We start from the raw sequence: 8,508 nt of genomic DNA, 5'->3' as shown, positions 1-8,508 counted from the left end.
AGTTTCTCTCAGCAGGTAACTTGGACGAAATTTCAAGCAACTGGAAAAGCCGGTTGGTGAAGACGACCTGATTAAAGCTGCCGGCACAATTCGCCGCCGTGTCACGAGAATAACACTGCTTGGAAAATAACGTAGAATATATAGCGAATATACTACAACCAGAAAGCAATGAACGGATGAATGAGCTCTGTCTTTAGATGAGTGACCAGGGGAGAGCGCGAACGCAGTCCCCCACTACCACAAATTATGCAGTCGAGTATCCCGCATTTGGGGACATCGCAGGCGTCAGCACACCCGCAGTGCAATGGGATAGCCTCGTCCTGGAACCTCGGCCATCCTGATCACCGACGGTTCCCTGCCAGGTAAGTATGCTTTACCCCGCTCCCGCTCACCCAGCCAGCCACATGCATCACCCCTTAACATCAACACGAGCCACATTGTCAAACATTACATTGCTTCTGTTTACCCACAATCATACTAGAGAAACACATAGCTCCATATTTTGCCTTTCCCGTCTTCCTAGTGTTACCTTTCCCCGTTTCACGCTTTCTTTTCGCCCTCCGTATCTGCATATCTTCCTTAAATGGAAGCGGCCGCCCTGCAGTGCCGCGGCTCCCCGCTGGGTGTCACACCGCCCCAGGGTTTCATTCACAAATCGCGGGCGTGGGGCTGGGAGCCGGTCCGGGGCTCCCGTCCGCTCTCTGAGCCTCTGCAGACCCCGCCTCGTCCTGTCCGGCCGGGACCCACAGACCGGGCTTAGCCAGCGCTCCCTTGAGCTCGGCTCACACAGGGTCAGGGCTCTGGAGGCCGTCATCCAAGCAAGGGCTTGGAGTGTGTGAGAGCTCTGATGTTGGATCAGTGTCATGAGGGTTCATTGAGGAAACGTGCTGTTGTGTAACTCGGAAACCATGCACAATTACACCCAGAATTGAAGTAAAAACCCCGATATGATTCCATTCCATCTAAAACTGGGGCCTTAAATCTGAATAAAGACCGTGGCATGACTTGGCCGTGACCGAGGGGAAAACTTTTTTTTACAAAATAAACTTTATTCATAATAAAAGAGAAACTATATACAATTACAAAACAGTGCAAACCTTTACATTTTTGTACAGATCATTCATTAGTGTTACCTTTTTATATAGAAAACAACACACGTGTGGATCCCTGGAAACTACCCGGTCCAGTATTTACAATATTTAGGGGCTTTCTCCCTGTCCCCGCCCCTCCCTCTCCAGTGGCAGAAGAACCTTAAACTGTCGTCTTTCCCCACCGAGCCTTTGCGTTGGCTGCACCCAGCTTCAGTGCGTCCCTCAGCACGTACTCCTGCAGCCTGGAATGTGCCAGCCGGCAGCATTCCCCTACAGACATCTCGCAGTGCTGGAAGACCAACAAGTTTTGGGCAGACCAAAGGGCGTCTTTCACCGAGTTGATGACCTTCCAGCAGCAGTTGATGTATGTCTCTGTGTGTGTCCCCGGGAACAGCCCGTAGATCAGAGAATCCTCTGTTACGCTGCTGCTGGGGATGAACCATGACAAGGACCCTTGCATCTTTCGCCACACCCTCCTCGCAAACCTACAGCCCGCAAAGAGGTGGATGACCGTCTTGTCCCCAGCGCAGTCCTTCCGGGGGCAATGCGCGCTGGGAGTGAGGTTCCAACCATACAGGAAGGATCTGACAGGGAGGGCCCTTCTCACCGCAAGCCAAGCGAGGTCTTGGTGCTTGTTGGTGAGTTCTGGCGATGAGACATTCTGCCAGATGGTCTGGACAGTCTGCTCAGGGAACCACCCCACAGTATCCATCGAGTCCTTCTCCTGCAATGTCTGCAGGATGTTCCGTGCTGACCACTACCTCCTGGACTTGCGGTCAAAGGTATTGGTCTGGAAGAACTTTTCCACGAAAGACAGGTAGCGCGGCAGCGTCCAGCTGACTGGGACGCCGTGTGGCCATGGGGCCAGGCCCATCCTTCGCAACAGCCAAGACAGGTAGAACCTCGGTACGAAGTGACACTTGGTGCCCACGTACTTGGGTTCCACGCACAGCCTGATGCAGCCACAGACGAAGGTGGTCATCAGGAGGAGGGTGACATTGGGGACACCTTTACCCCCATTGTCCAGGGACTTTCATATGAAGACACGAGGGTAAACAGGTAATGACCAACAGGTTCCAATGGATCAACACATGGTTCCCAAGTCGTACACGTCCCCTTTGGGTCGGGACTGGGTGACGAGTGGCCTGCTGCTGGGGTGGGTGATGGGCTCCTGGCTCTTCACAGTCTCAATCAATGATTGGGAATGAGGGGATCAAGTGCACTATATCCAAGTTTGGTGATGATCTGAAGCTCACAGTCCACCAGCACACAAAGGACATGCTGATTACTCGGAAGAGAACACAGTCGTTTGCACTGGTGGGAACGGTAATGAGGTAAACTCACTCACCTGCCAAAACCTTTCCCTTGAGGATGATGATGCAGATGGTGATCACAATAGTTCCGCTAAATTCCAGGAAGATCCAAAAACCTGCCAGGTACAGATGGTGTGGGGATTTAGAGCATATTGTTTCATTACTAATGGTGAAAATTTTAGACAACAAATGAACTGCTCCTTACCCATCTTCACACGTGGATGAGATAACTTCGGAATATCCATGAGTGCAAACATGATCCAAAGCAGGGCAGACACCGTGTACAGAACAACTGTTAGAGCAATGACAACACCTGGACCAAAGATCCAACACGTTACTCCTGAACTCCCAGGTGACAGAAACAGTTTCTACCTCCCCCATCGGTTACCATAAGTGACCTTGGAAACTTCCATCAATCACCCCTTAAGCTTCTCATTTCTGAGCAGCAACCTTGGTTTGTGTGATGTCTCCTGGTGTGTTAACCCATGAAACCAGGGAGTGTTTTGGCAATCTATGCTGCAGTCACTCCAACATCTTCTCCCCGTGATGTGGGCCCACAACTATAGTCTGACCAGGGCTTTGTATGTCTCTGACATAACTTCTACCCCCTTGTAACCCACTCCTCTGGATTTAAAGGCCCGAATTCCATTAACCTTCCCGTCGTTGTTGGTCACTTCCCGTGACCTTGCAGTCATGTAGATGGACCCCTAGGTCAGTGTCCACTACTTCTGGACATTCTGTTTCATCCTTAGGACAAACGTCTCACGTGTAACTCAACTGAAATCCATTTGTCCCACTGTTTACCAACGAGAGTTTATCAATATCTCTTTATAATTTAATATCACCATCCATACTGCTTAAAGAGTCACTTACCTGTGCATGAAATTTTTTCCCTATCAATTGGTGTGGTGAAAAGTTGCAGTCACCACACACGTCCCCGTGGGACACCCAGTCACATTCTGCCGGTTATTCTCACACACCAGCCCCTGTCGCTGGGCCAATCTCCAGTAACTCAGTAACTTGCCTTCACTTCCCTGATCTTCAGCTTTAATTAGCAGCATCCCATGGTGGAACTTCTCAAATGCCTGCAGTGAATTGAGATGAACGACACCCTTCAGGATTCCCCCGTTCACTCCTTAAGTTACCTCTTCAAATACTCCAATCAAATTCATCAGTTATTTCTCACCCTTACAGATCCACATCAGCTTCTTCAGAGCAAGTAAAACATTTCATGGTCCTCAGACAATTGGCCCTAATTTCTCAACAAAACGGGATTAGTCCGGGTGTTGCCCACTGGTCAGTGTGGACTGGGTGGGCCGAATGGCCTGTTTTCCTGCTGTTTGACTATATGAATGTTTTACACAGCGCTCTATCATTCCCCGAGTTCCCCCTCTCTTCTCTTCGTAAAACAGCAGGGTGACACTTGCACACTTCCCAATGAGCTGAATGGTTCTTGAATTGAGAGAAGTTTGGAAAATTAGAATGAGGACATCTGCAGTGTCCTCATCCAATTCCTTTACAACCCTGGGATGTAAACCACCAGGTCCGGGGGGGGGGGGGGGGGTGGTTTGCTCAGCTATTGTGCCATTATTTTCTTTATTGTTGTGATTTTACTTACACAAGACTCTTGGGATGTCTGGAATGCTGTTCTTTTCCTGTGGACTTGCGTGGGATGCCTTAGGGGATATATGCCAAAGAAACGGGAATTCATGTCAATCAGTCCGTACCATTTGTTTCAGAACTGGGGGAGTTACGGCAGAGGAGAGGAGGGATCTCTGTCCCCAGGGACGTGGGGAGGACGACAGAGACAAACTGTTACTGATTTTTGTTTACTGACCGATTCCTGTTAAACTTTGTTCATTATATTACCACAGTAATCTCTGTTCCTCACTATTGTCGTTCTTTTTGTGTTGATTTTGAGATTGCCCACAAGTTATATTTCTGGGTTCCCTGTTGTAGCTCTTACGATTTGTTTTATCAGCTTTTGCCTTATTTTGCATCTCTCAGTCGCTGGGATCTGCAGTCGCTTTCACTTCCACCTTTAGTCATTTCTTGGCAACCAAAATACTTGTCCCGTAGAGGGGCCGTTTCGCACAGAATTCCTTTCTGAACTCCTGCTCTGCCTGTTGCTTTAACAGGTTAATTGGTTTTCTCATCAGATCTCAGTAGCCGTTCCACCTTTCTCCCTGCTAAACACTACTGTGAATCGTGACCTCTGTTACATAAATGGTCTTCTATCATTTCACTATTAACTAAATCAGTCTCATTACCTGTTACTAAATCCAGTGCAAACCCAGAAATCCAGTGAAGTTTCTCTCAGGATTCTCCGCTGGGCGTGTCAGTGCAGGACGAGAATGGAAGCAGGAATTTACAGCAGTTCCCCAACACTTATAGTGTGGAATCTGCCTGCAGATTCCGTGCCAGATCAAAGGAGGTGCAGGGAGAGCTTCCTCACTGAATGCAGGCGAAAGGGTGTAAAGTATTAATTTAGATTGAGGTAAGTCATGTTAGATCAGACTGGGATAGTTTGGGGGAAAGCAGGGCAGGGTGAGAGTTGTCTTGAGGATCACCATGGATCTGACTAGTTTTCCTCTCCAAGCTCTCATTGCAAAGATTGCCCCAGAAGTGTATTTTACCCAGGCCACCTGGTCATCCACTTCACCCTGCAGAGGGCAGTAGTGAGGCCCACACACTGCTGGTTGCAAATTCTACTCCATTCCTGTGAATAACAATTCTGAACACTCTCTGGATATTCATTACCTTTCAGTCATGAGATACCATTTGCTTATTCCAATCTGTGAAAGTTATAATCCCCCTTTAAAACCACCACACCTTTGCTGCATGAGTGTATAAGTTTCTGAATTTATACATTCTGCCATTTCACAGCTGATACCATGGGGCCTAAACACAGCTTCCAGATCGATGAATCTTTCCACTCAGTTCTACTCTCAAACCCTCCATTGCCTGTTTACTTCTCATATTCTCCCCGTCTTTCCCACAGACTGTATGGTCCGGCAAACTTACCTCCCCATCCTGACCCTCTTTCAGCCGTCCCTCAGTGAACCAAAGGCTTGAATGTGTGTTTGTAATTCATTGAGATTGTTCCTTTCACTTCTATGTGTTTGCCTGAAGAACATTTGAGCCACACACTATAACCAGCCTTTCTACTCTTATGTTTCAGTTACCCAGCTCTTCCATAGAGTCACACAACACAGAAACAGGCCCTTCGGCCCAACTCGTCCGTGCCGACTGTGTTGCCCAGTGAGTTAGTCCTATCTGCCCGTGTTTGGCCCGTAGCCCTCTGAATCTCTCCTGTCCATGGACTTATCTAGATGGCCTTTAAATGTTGCTCACCTCAACCACTGTTTCCGGCAGCTCATTCCAAATACGCACCACCCTTTGCGTGAAGCTGCCGCCCCTGATGTCCCTTTTAAATCTCTTGCCTCTGATCTTAGAACTTATGCCCTCTTGTTTTTAGCCCCTCCCCCCCCCCCCCGGGAAAAAGATCTCTCCTCTAATTTAGTTATTTAACATGCCTTACTTTTCCTTTAATTCTCATCACAAAATTATCATTTCTGTTGGGCCGCTCTCTTCCCTTTAAGTTGCTTGAGTTCTCCCTTTCCTTCTCTAGTTACTGGTCCTTGTGACGATATTGTTGGCCCTTTCTGATGGGACGCTGGTCCAACTGTGGTCCAGGTGGAGCCCCCCCCCCCCCAAAGGTGCAGCTCCTTCTGGTGCCGCACGTGGTGTCCCGTGAGATGGAGCCTCACGTTCGAAAACCAATCCTTCTGTCACATACACCCTTCCCTAATCTTCTTATCCCGCTGCAAACGGGAATGTGGCTCCCGGAACAATCCGGGTGTTTGAACTCTTCAGATCCTGATCAGTCATTCAGCTCTTCGCACCTCCTCCTCTCCCTGTCTGGAGAGGAGGCCAAAGACCCTCTGTCATTGGACACAATGCACAGGCGTGATCGCTTCACCATAAACTCCCACGTTCAAACACACAACCTGTTCTTCCACAACTTCATCTATGTTATTTCTGTCTTTTCAGTGAAAGATAGAAATAACATAGGAGTTATCTTTGTTAATTAGTACACTTTCTTCATACTGAATACTGGGTAACATTTTAAAAGCATCCTGAGATTGACATGAACCACAAGCAGCCCTGAGTTAAGTGACAGCACCTCCCCACTCTGCACCGAACCTCCATTTAACAAGTGCTCCATTACAAACCCTCTGTGCCTCCCCTTGGGTCAAAGTCTCCACTGTTCCAGGAAAACCCAGGCTCACCTGCACCTGACTGTGGGATGTGAGGCTGTGTGTGGATGCAGCTGGTGCAGAGAAAGCAGCTCACAATGTAGTGACTGACACACTCGTCCGCTCCATCAGACATGCAGTGAGACTCCAATCATCCGTATCCAATGGCTCAGTGCCTGGCTCACCTGCTTCTGATCCCGCACTTCCTCTAAACCCACCAGGGTCCCATTCCTGAACTCCCTCTAAACCCACCAGGGCCCCATTCCCCACATTTTCTTCAAATCCACCAGGGTCCCATTCCCCACATTAAACCCACCAGGGCCCCATTCCCCACATCCCCTTTGAACCCACCAGTCCTTGTTTCCTCACACTCCTTTTAAACTCACCTGGTTCGCTGGAAAATTTATTGGACTACTGTGTAACATCTTAAAAAAAAAGTGAATTAAAAGTATGTGGGGAATTAATATCTCCAGACACTCTACGCAAAAGATGCTTTTCACTGTGTGTTTCGATGTACATGTGACTAATAAAGAAATCTTATCTTATGTGTAATATCCAATAGTCTGGAAAATCTGCCAGCCCGGCTGCACTGACGTGCCGAGGGTGCCAGATTATTGGAATTTTACCCTCCTGCCGCCTCTTGTCCAACTGATCGGTTTCTCATCAATGGAGAGTTCTTGTGCGCATACCTTCAGTAATACTCCAGGAAATGAGGGCAATCTGAACGACAACAAGGGATGGAATGTTCCAGCCAGACAGCCACAGCAAGAAACGAAATAATTTCCCCCGAGATTCTACAGAGCAATGAACAAGAGCATTAAAACTGTTTGTTTCACAGTAACCTGCTGACCGATCTACAGATAACAGATCTGACAGATCTACAGGACGAGGGACAGGTACAGACGGAGTGATCCAGGGGTGGTCAGGCTAGAGGAGAGGCTCAGTTTCCACACACAAGGCAATCCAACCAGTTCAGAAGTGGACGGACACCAGAACACTGACTGAAGGAGGATCAGTGAACTCATTCACACCAGGAGCAGGTCAGACTCCCCGGAGAGTCCGGAACAGAAGCACCTTATGGGTAGGTACTTTACACTCCAGTGCCAACTTACAAAGTGCCCACTGTCCAACGTGAAATCGGCCCTGCTTTAATCATCTCACAGATGAAACTTTATAAAGTGAACTAGTTTGGAACCAGGATTCCACCTCTGTTGCATCTTTGGAATACAAACACATTCCCAGTGGGGCTTTAACTTTCATTGACGGGTGCATTATCTATCTGTATGGCTTTATGTCATGAATATTACCTCTGACCCTCAAGTACCCCATCAAACTGCAGTTATTCATGAATTCTATCCACTGGACTTCCTGTCATCCTTTATCAGATCGTTAATGCTTCAGTGTTTGACAGATTGACCCCCACTAAAGGCTACAATTTCCCACTCAGTTCTTACAGGGCTTTGCTGCAAGTGCCACAGATGCACTTTAACATCTGCTGCTTCATAATCTGGCCTTCACTGTAGTTATGTCAAATGGCAACACCATACTGGTCAGCAACGTGGAGATAATGTTTCACCCACCTGAGGACCTTTTGCTCTCTTGCTGATTGCTGATCGTCTGACACTCCAAATATTCAATCCCAAAGCCCCAACAATCTGAATCAGACATGTTGAGCCTACAAAAAGCAGGACAAATCCAATCCAATCGCACTATTCCCAACCATCAGCAGAGTGATGGAACATTTTGCTGAAGATCCAATCAAGTGGCAATTTTTTTTCACCAATAACTTGCTCACTGATGGGTCAGTTGATTTTCTGCCTGAAGTTGTCTTTCACAGACTACACT

At 48.0% G+C, this 8,508-nt stretch overlaps 1 non-coding gene across 1 annotated transcript; it reads right to left on the bottom strand.

Annotated features, from left to right (window-relative positions):
• Positions 1–206: 206 nt before the first annotated feature.
• Positions 207–370, bottom strand: LOC127586144 (U1 spliceosomal RNA). The gene has a single exon (XR_007958649.1). It is a non-coding gene; the product is annotated as a U1 spliceosomal RNA (small nuclear RNA).
• Positions 371–8,508: the final 8,138 nt, after the last annotated feature.

Source organism: Pristis pectinata, chromosome 34 (assembly GCF_009764475.1).
Source record: "Pristis pectinata isolate sPriPec2 chromosome 34, sPriPec2.1.pri, whole genome shotgun sequence".
NCBI classification, from domain to species: Eukaryota; Metazoa; Chordata; class Chondrichthyes; order Rhinopristiformes; family Pristidae; genus Pristis; species Pristis pectinata.
This window is presented reverse-complemented; position numbering and strand designations above follow the sequence as displayed.